This window comes from Triticum aestivum, chromosome 2D (assembly GCF_018294505.1).
Source record: "Triticum aestivum cultivar Chinese Spring chromosome 2D, IWGSC CS RefSeq v2.1, whole genome shotgun sequence".
In the NCBI taxonomy this organism is placed as follows: Eukaryota; Viridiplantae; Streptophyta; class Magnoliopsida; order Poales; family Poaceae; genus Triticum; species Triticum aestivum.
This window is the reverse complement of record NC_057799.1, coordinates 470,058,245-470,064,801: the sequence shown is the minus strand read 5'-3', so window position 1 is coordinate 470,064,801 and position 6,557 is coordinate 470,058,245.

Here is a 6,557-nt window from a genome sequence, read left to right as displayed (position 1 = left end):
TTCACCTTTTTATCCAGCCCTGGTCAGAAGGCAACTTTTCAGAATGATGTTGTGGTAAATTAAAAGACAACGTGTTTGGCCGCGGAATTACTTACTTGGGTATCTGGACGATTGCAGCTCAGACCCGCATCCTCGATCGTGTCCGGACACTTTATTTGTGATCCGAAGAACAATCTGTACATCTCTTCGTGCGTCATGCCGAAGAAGTGCTGAATAATTCTTGGTCCTTCTGGGTTGAACTCCCACATACGGAGAGGTCGACGTTTGCAAGGCAGGACTCGACGAACTAGCATGACTTGCATTACCTTGACAAGACTGACATCTCTCTCGAGGAGATCTCGGATGCGGCTCTGCAATGTCGGCACATCATTTGCTGGCCCCCAGTCCAGCCCCTTGTTGACCCATGACGCCAGTTGTGGCGGGGGGCCGGAGCGGGAAGCAGGTGTGGCAACCCACTTAGTACCACGAGGAGCTGTGATGTAAAACCACTCCCGTTGCCATAAGCTGGACACCTCCGGGAAGGAACCCTTTGGCCATGGAGCATCGGCGCATTTGCTTATTATGGCACCTCCGCATTCTGCGTGTCGCCCATTAATCATCTTTGGCTTCACATTAAAGGTCTTGAGCCACAAGCCGAAGTGTGGGGTGACGTGGAGGAAGGCCTCACACACGACGATGAACGATGAGATGTGAAGGATGGAATCCGAGGACAGATCATGGAAATCGAGCCCGTAATTGAACATGAGCCCTCTAATGAAGGGATCTAGACTAAAGCCAAGCCCTCGGAGGAAGTGGGAAACGAATACGACACTCTCGTTGGGCTCGGGAGTAGGAACGACCTGCCCTCGAGCAGGCAGCCTGTGCGCGACTTCGGCGGTCAGATACCTGGCTTCTCTTAGCCTCTTGATGTCCTCCTCTGTGACGGAGGAGGGCATCCACCGACCTTGAAGGTTGGATCCGGACATGATTGAAGGTCCGAAACACCTAGCCTGAGCCTTGGGTGTTGGAACTCGGGGTGGGGGAAGGATTCGATTGAGCACGAGAAGAAAAGGACAGGCCTTGGCCCCATTATAAAGAGGGTGAATATCAAGCGTCCTCCGCGTGGCCGTTTGGAACTTGCCTAAAATCGAGGACTCATACCAACATGCACGATTGGGTTACCCATACCCGTATTGATGAGAATTCCATGATAAGGGGGATACGATCTCTGCTTTGACAAGACGTGCCAATAAAACCGCCTCGCGAAACGTGCAGTGGCAGGCTGGGGGAAACAGTTCGAATAATGACCGGGCCACGGTGTGATGCCACGTCATGAAAAGATGTCAGCAGATTAGATTTGTGGAAATATTATTCTCTCTACGGTGGTATGTGGAATTTTTTTTGCAGAGCCGGACACTATCCTTGTGTTCAAATCTTCTGTGGAGTATTCGGAGGAGGAACCCGCCTTGCAATGCCGAAGACAATCTGTGCGCCGGACTCATCGTCATTGAAGCCTGGTTCAGGGGCTACTGAGGGAGTCCTGGATTAGGGGTTCCTCGGACAGCCGAACTATATCCTTTGGTCGGACTGTTGGACTATGAAGATACAAGATTGAGGACTTCGACCCGTGTCCAGATGGGACTCTCCTTGGCATGGAAGGCAAGCTTGGCAATACGGATATGTAGATCTCCTCCCTTGTAACCAACTCTGTGTAACCCTAGCCCCCTCCGGTGTCTATATAAACCGGAGGGCGTTAGTCCGTAAGACAACAACAATCATACCATAGGCTAGCTTCTAGGGTTTAGCCTCTACGATCTCGTGGTTGATCAACTCTTGTAATACTCATATAATAAAGATCAATCAAGCAAGAAGTAGGGTATTACCTCCACTGAGAGGGCCCGAACCTGGGTAAACATCGTGTCCCTCGCCTGCTATTACCGTCCGCCTTAGACGCACAGTTCGGGACCCCCTACCCAAGATCTGCCGGTTTTGACACCGACATGAGGGAATCCTGGATTAGGGGGTCCTCGGACAGCCGGACTATATCCTTTGGCTGGACTGTTGGACTATGAAGATACAAGATTGAAGACTTCGACCCGTGTCCAGATGGGACTCTCCTTGGCGTGGAAGGCAAGCTTGGCAATACGGATATGTAGATCTCCTCCCTTGTAACCGACTCTGTGTAACCCTAGCCCCCTCCGGTGTCTATATAAACCGGAGGGCTTTAGTCCGTAGGACAACAGCAATCATACCATAGGCTAGCTTCTAGGGTTTAGCCTCTATGATCTCGTGGTAGATCAACTCTTGTAATACTCATATCATCAAGATCAATCAAGCAGGAAGTAGGGTATTACCTCCATTGAGAGGGCCCGAACCTGGGTAAACATCGTGTCCCCCACCTCCTGTTACCATCCGCCTTAGACGCATAGTTCGTGACCCCCTACTCGAGATCCGCCGGTTTTGACACCGACACCTACCGCCGTAGAACATAAAGCAAATTACAAGACATATTGTTCTCCCAGTACCAAACGCAAGTTTAAACGCCTCCACGAGGCATGTTGCATATCGCAGAAGTTAAACAGGAAAGGAGCCGCCAACAAGTCATCTCATCATCCCCAGACACCGCCGACACCTGCAAGAAATGCTTCTTCCATAGGAGCGTTGCCCTCACCTGCACCGCCCGTCGGAGTTGCATGTTCAGCAGCACCGCCAGTTGAAGGCGCGGGATCGAAGGCGTGGGATCGAAGGCGCGGAACATCTTCAGCAAAGCCTCCACCTGGCCCTTCACGGCTTCGGCAGTAGCTGTGCAGCACTCGTCATCCACAGGCTCCAGCAGCTCGTCGAGGTTGGCGGCAGGGTTCCGAAGATGGAGGTGGCTGAAGACGCGCGTCATCGCGGCCGAGGAAAGAGTGCGGGATTCTCCCTCCACCAAGGGGCCGATACCGCCCACGACTTCTTCAAGCGCCGTGACCAGATGAGGAAGCAGCTGGGTGGGGCCCTCGTTGTCTGTAGCCAGCGGCTCCTCCAAGCCCTTCTCATAGAGTGCCCACAGCGCCAGACGGGACCTCTCCTCGAGGGACTTGAAGGCCACGCGGTCTTCAGCCAGGACCTTCGCCTTGGCTTCCAGCTCGGCCTTCTCCGCCTCCACCTTCTGCTCCAGCTTCTCCAGTCGGCTGCGCTCCATAGCCTGTGCCTTCACCAACTGCTCTAGCTCCGCGTCGCAACCCCTGATGGCGTCCTCCCGGGCCTTCATATTGTCCTTCTCCGCCTTGCAGCGCCGAGCTTCGCCTGCACGCTCATTGCGCATGGTCTTCAGCTCGGCCTCCAGCAACCGGCAGCAATCCTGGGCGGCCCCGGCATCCTCCAGCGCCACCTCACGAGCAGCCGCAGCCTGGGCGATGGTTTGCTTATCTTTCTCAGAGTCCGCCGCAGCCTGGCTCAGCGCCGCCCGGACGGACACATCGGAATGAAGCCAGCCAGAGATCAGCTCCAGGTGCCCGGCCACCAGGCGACGGTCGGTGCCTTGAAGATCCCCTCGCAGCAGAGTCAGCGCAGAAAGAGCGCGCTCCAGGACGTCAGGGGAGGTGGAAGGATCCGGAGTCAGCAGCGCGGCGGGAGAAGGAGGAGGCAACGTCGTCGCCATGGCCTGGGAGGCTAGGGGCTCCTGAGCTTTGAGGACCCCAGCCACCAAGCCGGACGCCGGCACCTCGGGAGCCAGCGGGGCTACGGGGGCTGCCACTTCCGGAGGACGCTCCCCCAAGTCTCGTGAGGACGATCGGGCCAGGGAAGCGCGAGCACCATCACTGCCCTTCCCTGCGGGGGAGGGTGTGGCCGCCGTAGGAAATTCGGTCCCGAGCAGTACCACCGCTTCCTCCTTCCTCTTCTTCACCGCGGGCGCCTGCCTAATCACTACAAAAAAATACACTTCCGTGATGATACGTGTTTGTCACAGCAGGTCGCGTTTTTTGTCATGCATGTACATCCATGACGATTTTATGACAGAATCAAGATAGTCATACCTGTGCTGTCGTAGAAGTGTTCCATGATATTACCAAAATTATCATCACAGAAGTGTCCACTTCCATGACGATAAATCACGCGTCATAGAAGTGCTTTCGTCAAGGGTGACCGACACGTGGCATCCACCGTAATGAAACGCCGTTAAGCTATCGGGTCGGGTTTTGGATCCGATAACCCGTTAACAGCCCCGACCAATGGGAAATTTCCACGTGTAAAATTCTTATTGGCCGGACGAAACACGTGTCAGCTCGTCAGTGGGTCAAATAGGCGCCTATGATATGTCGACATGTGCCACGGCCCACCACTGGCGCATTTAGCTTACAAAGCCGGCCCGTTTGACTTGGTCAAAAGTTAACGGGCTGGCCCATGAAAATCCTGTTGAGGGTCTCTTCGCAAATTGCCCATTTTACGGCCCGTGAACTCACGGCTCGTTAGGCCCTAAAGGAAATCGGCCCAACAACGTCATGTGGGCCGTCGAATATAACACCAGCCCATTTCACTTTCGGCCCATGTATGGCCCATGACGTCTTTCGACCCATATGAGGCCTTCGTATCTTTCGGCCCTTTACAGGCCCACGGTGACTCTAGCCCATAATGAACAGTAATTTTCTTTATACCTGTTAACGGCCCGTGATTTACATGGGCCGTTTCCAGCCCGTCTTAGCTTTCGGCCTATTGACGGCCCATACGTTCTTGGGCTCCTTTTCGGCCCTCGATTACTTCCGGCCCGTTACTGGCCTGTTCCCCTAATGGGCCAAATTCGGCCCATGGCAAGAGTCGGCCCATTACTGGCCTGTTCCCCTAATGGGCCAAATTTAGCTCATGGCAAGAGTCGGCCCATTACTGGCCTGTTACCCTAATGGGCCAAATTCAGCCCATGGCAAGAGTCGGCCCATTTCTGGCATGTTAACCCGTTGCACCATTTCCAGCCCGTCCTATATTCTGGCCCATTAACGACCCGTTATACCTGTGACAGAATTAAGCGTTTGCTGTCCTACAACCTGTTAAAGGCCTGTTACCGTGCTGGGCCGATACCAATTGCCCCCGATTACGGCCCATGTAGACCCATTTATCCGACGGCCCGAGGCCCACCGATTACAGGCCCATTTATCGACGACCCGTAGGAGACCCATGGATCCTACGGCCCGTATATGGCCCATGGTAGTTGCGGCCACTAGCAAACCAGGGAAAAAGAAGACTAGGAAATAAATAAGGCCGAAACTAACGCTAGGCTATTAAGGCGATTGCACAGATTACATCCACTCGGCATCAAAGATCGCCACCAGTGCAAATATAGGGAACACCCTACACTATACAAAAATGGCTTGCTGTTTTCTTCAGCCGGTGGCTGCACGTTAAGAAGAAATTTTGTATCGCACCAAAACAAATTACAACTATATAACAAAAGGAAGGTTGGCATAAAACTTAACAGTCTATCAGATAAATGCACCACCAGAAGTTCAGAAGCTCAGTTCATTTGACCTGACTGTTACGTTTTCATGATGTATTGTCCGATGGAGCACCATAGCCCTCGCCTTCATTTCCCCTAGGCTCCTGAACAACATAGCAAATGTCTGATAGTCTGGTTTAAAAGCCATTCATATCTTGACGACATTGAGCAATGTTTCTCCTTGTTTCACAATGGGTCTCTGTTAGGGAATGGACTTGTGTCTGGAGCACAGATACAACATTGCTTTGAGCTTGCATATCTTGATCATGAGGCAGTTTGGACGATATTGCCTTAACAACCAACCCAGTATTACGCAGGAACGTGCTTTTGGCACTGTTAGTGGACATGTACTGACCCACTGCAGCAAGAGCTGACATTGCGGTTATAGTTGCCTCGCCACCTTCAGAAGGTGGCGGTTCCACCATTTTTTCCATAGCTCGCTGAAAAGTTGAGGTTTTACATTAGTAGTACCAGAACAGAAGATATTAAGGAGGCAGCAAAACCAAACAAAATAGCTTTGGTCTATATACGGAACTTATTCAGGTGAACCCATGTAAAATATTAGTTGTATTTAATTGCAAAGTACATAATAAAACCAGGTTCCAAACATATGACCATGTACCATCGCTAATGTATTGTCTATTTCTTCACATTGTATTGAGGGCTAAGGATAAGCATAGTATGACATCATTCATATCACAAAACAACTGAGAACAGACAAACAGGCAATTGTAACATTGTGTGGGCAAGTCCAGCACAGAACTAGATTACGGGTCAAGATCAAAGGAACATCACTCCTCTCTTTTAAACCTTGTAAGGTGCAATGATACGCTAAGACAATTGTGTATAAAATTGAAAAGAGTAATAGACATTGGCTTCAAACCATGCAGTTCAAGGCACAAGTCAGAGTAAGTAGTAGTTAAAAGGCATGAGGATTAAGGACTTACAACAGCGGCTTTGACTGGTGTAGGCATGCCCTTCTTCTTGCTGGTGCGACAGTCCTTGAAGATTTCCACAGCATTTGGTTCAGGTACTTTTTGGTCCTTGCGGGCTTTCCTCTGCATTTTGAACAAGTCAATACAGATCTGATAATATGGTACAGTGAAAA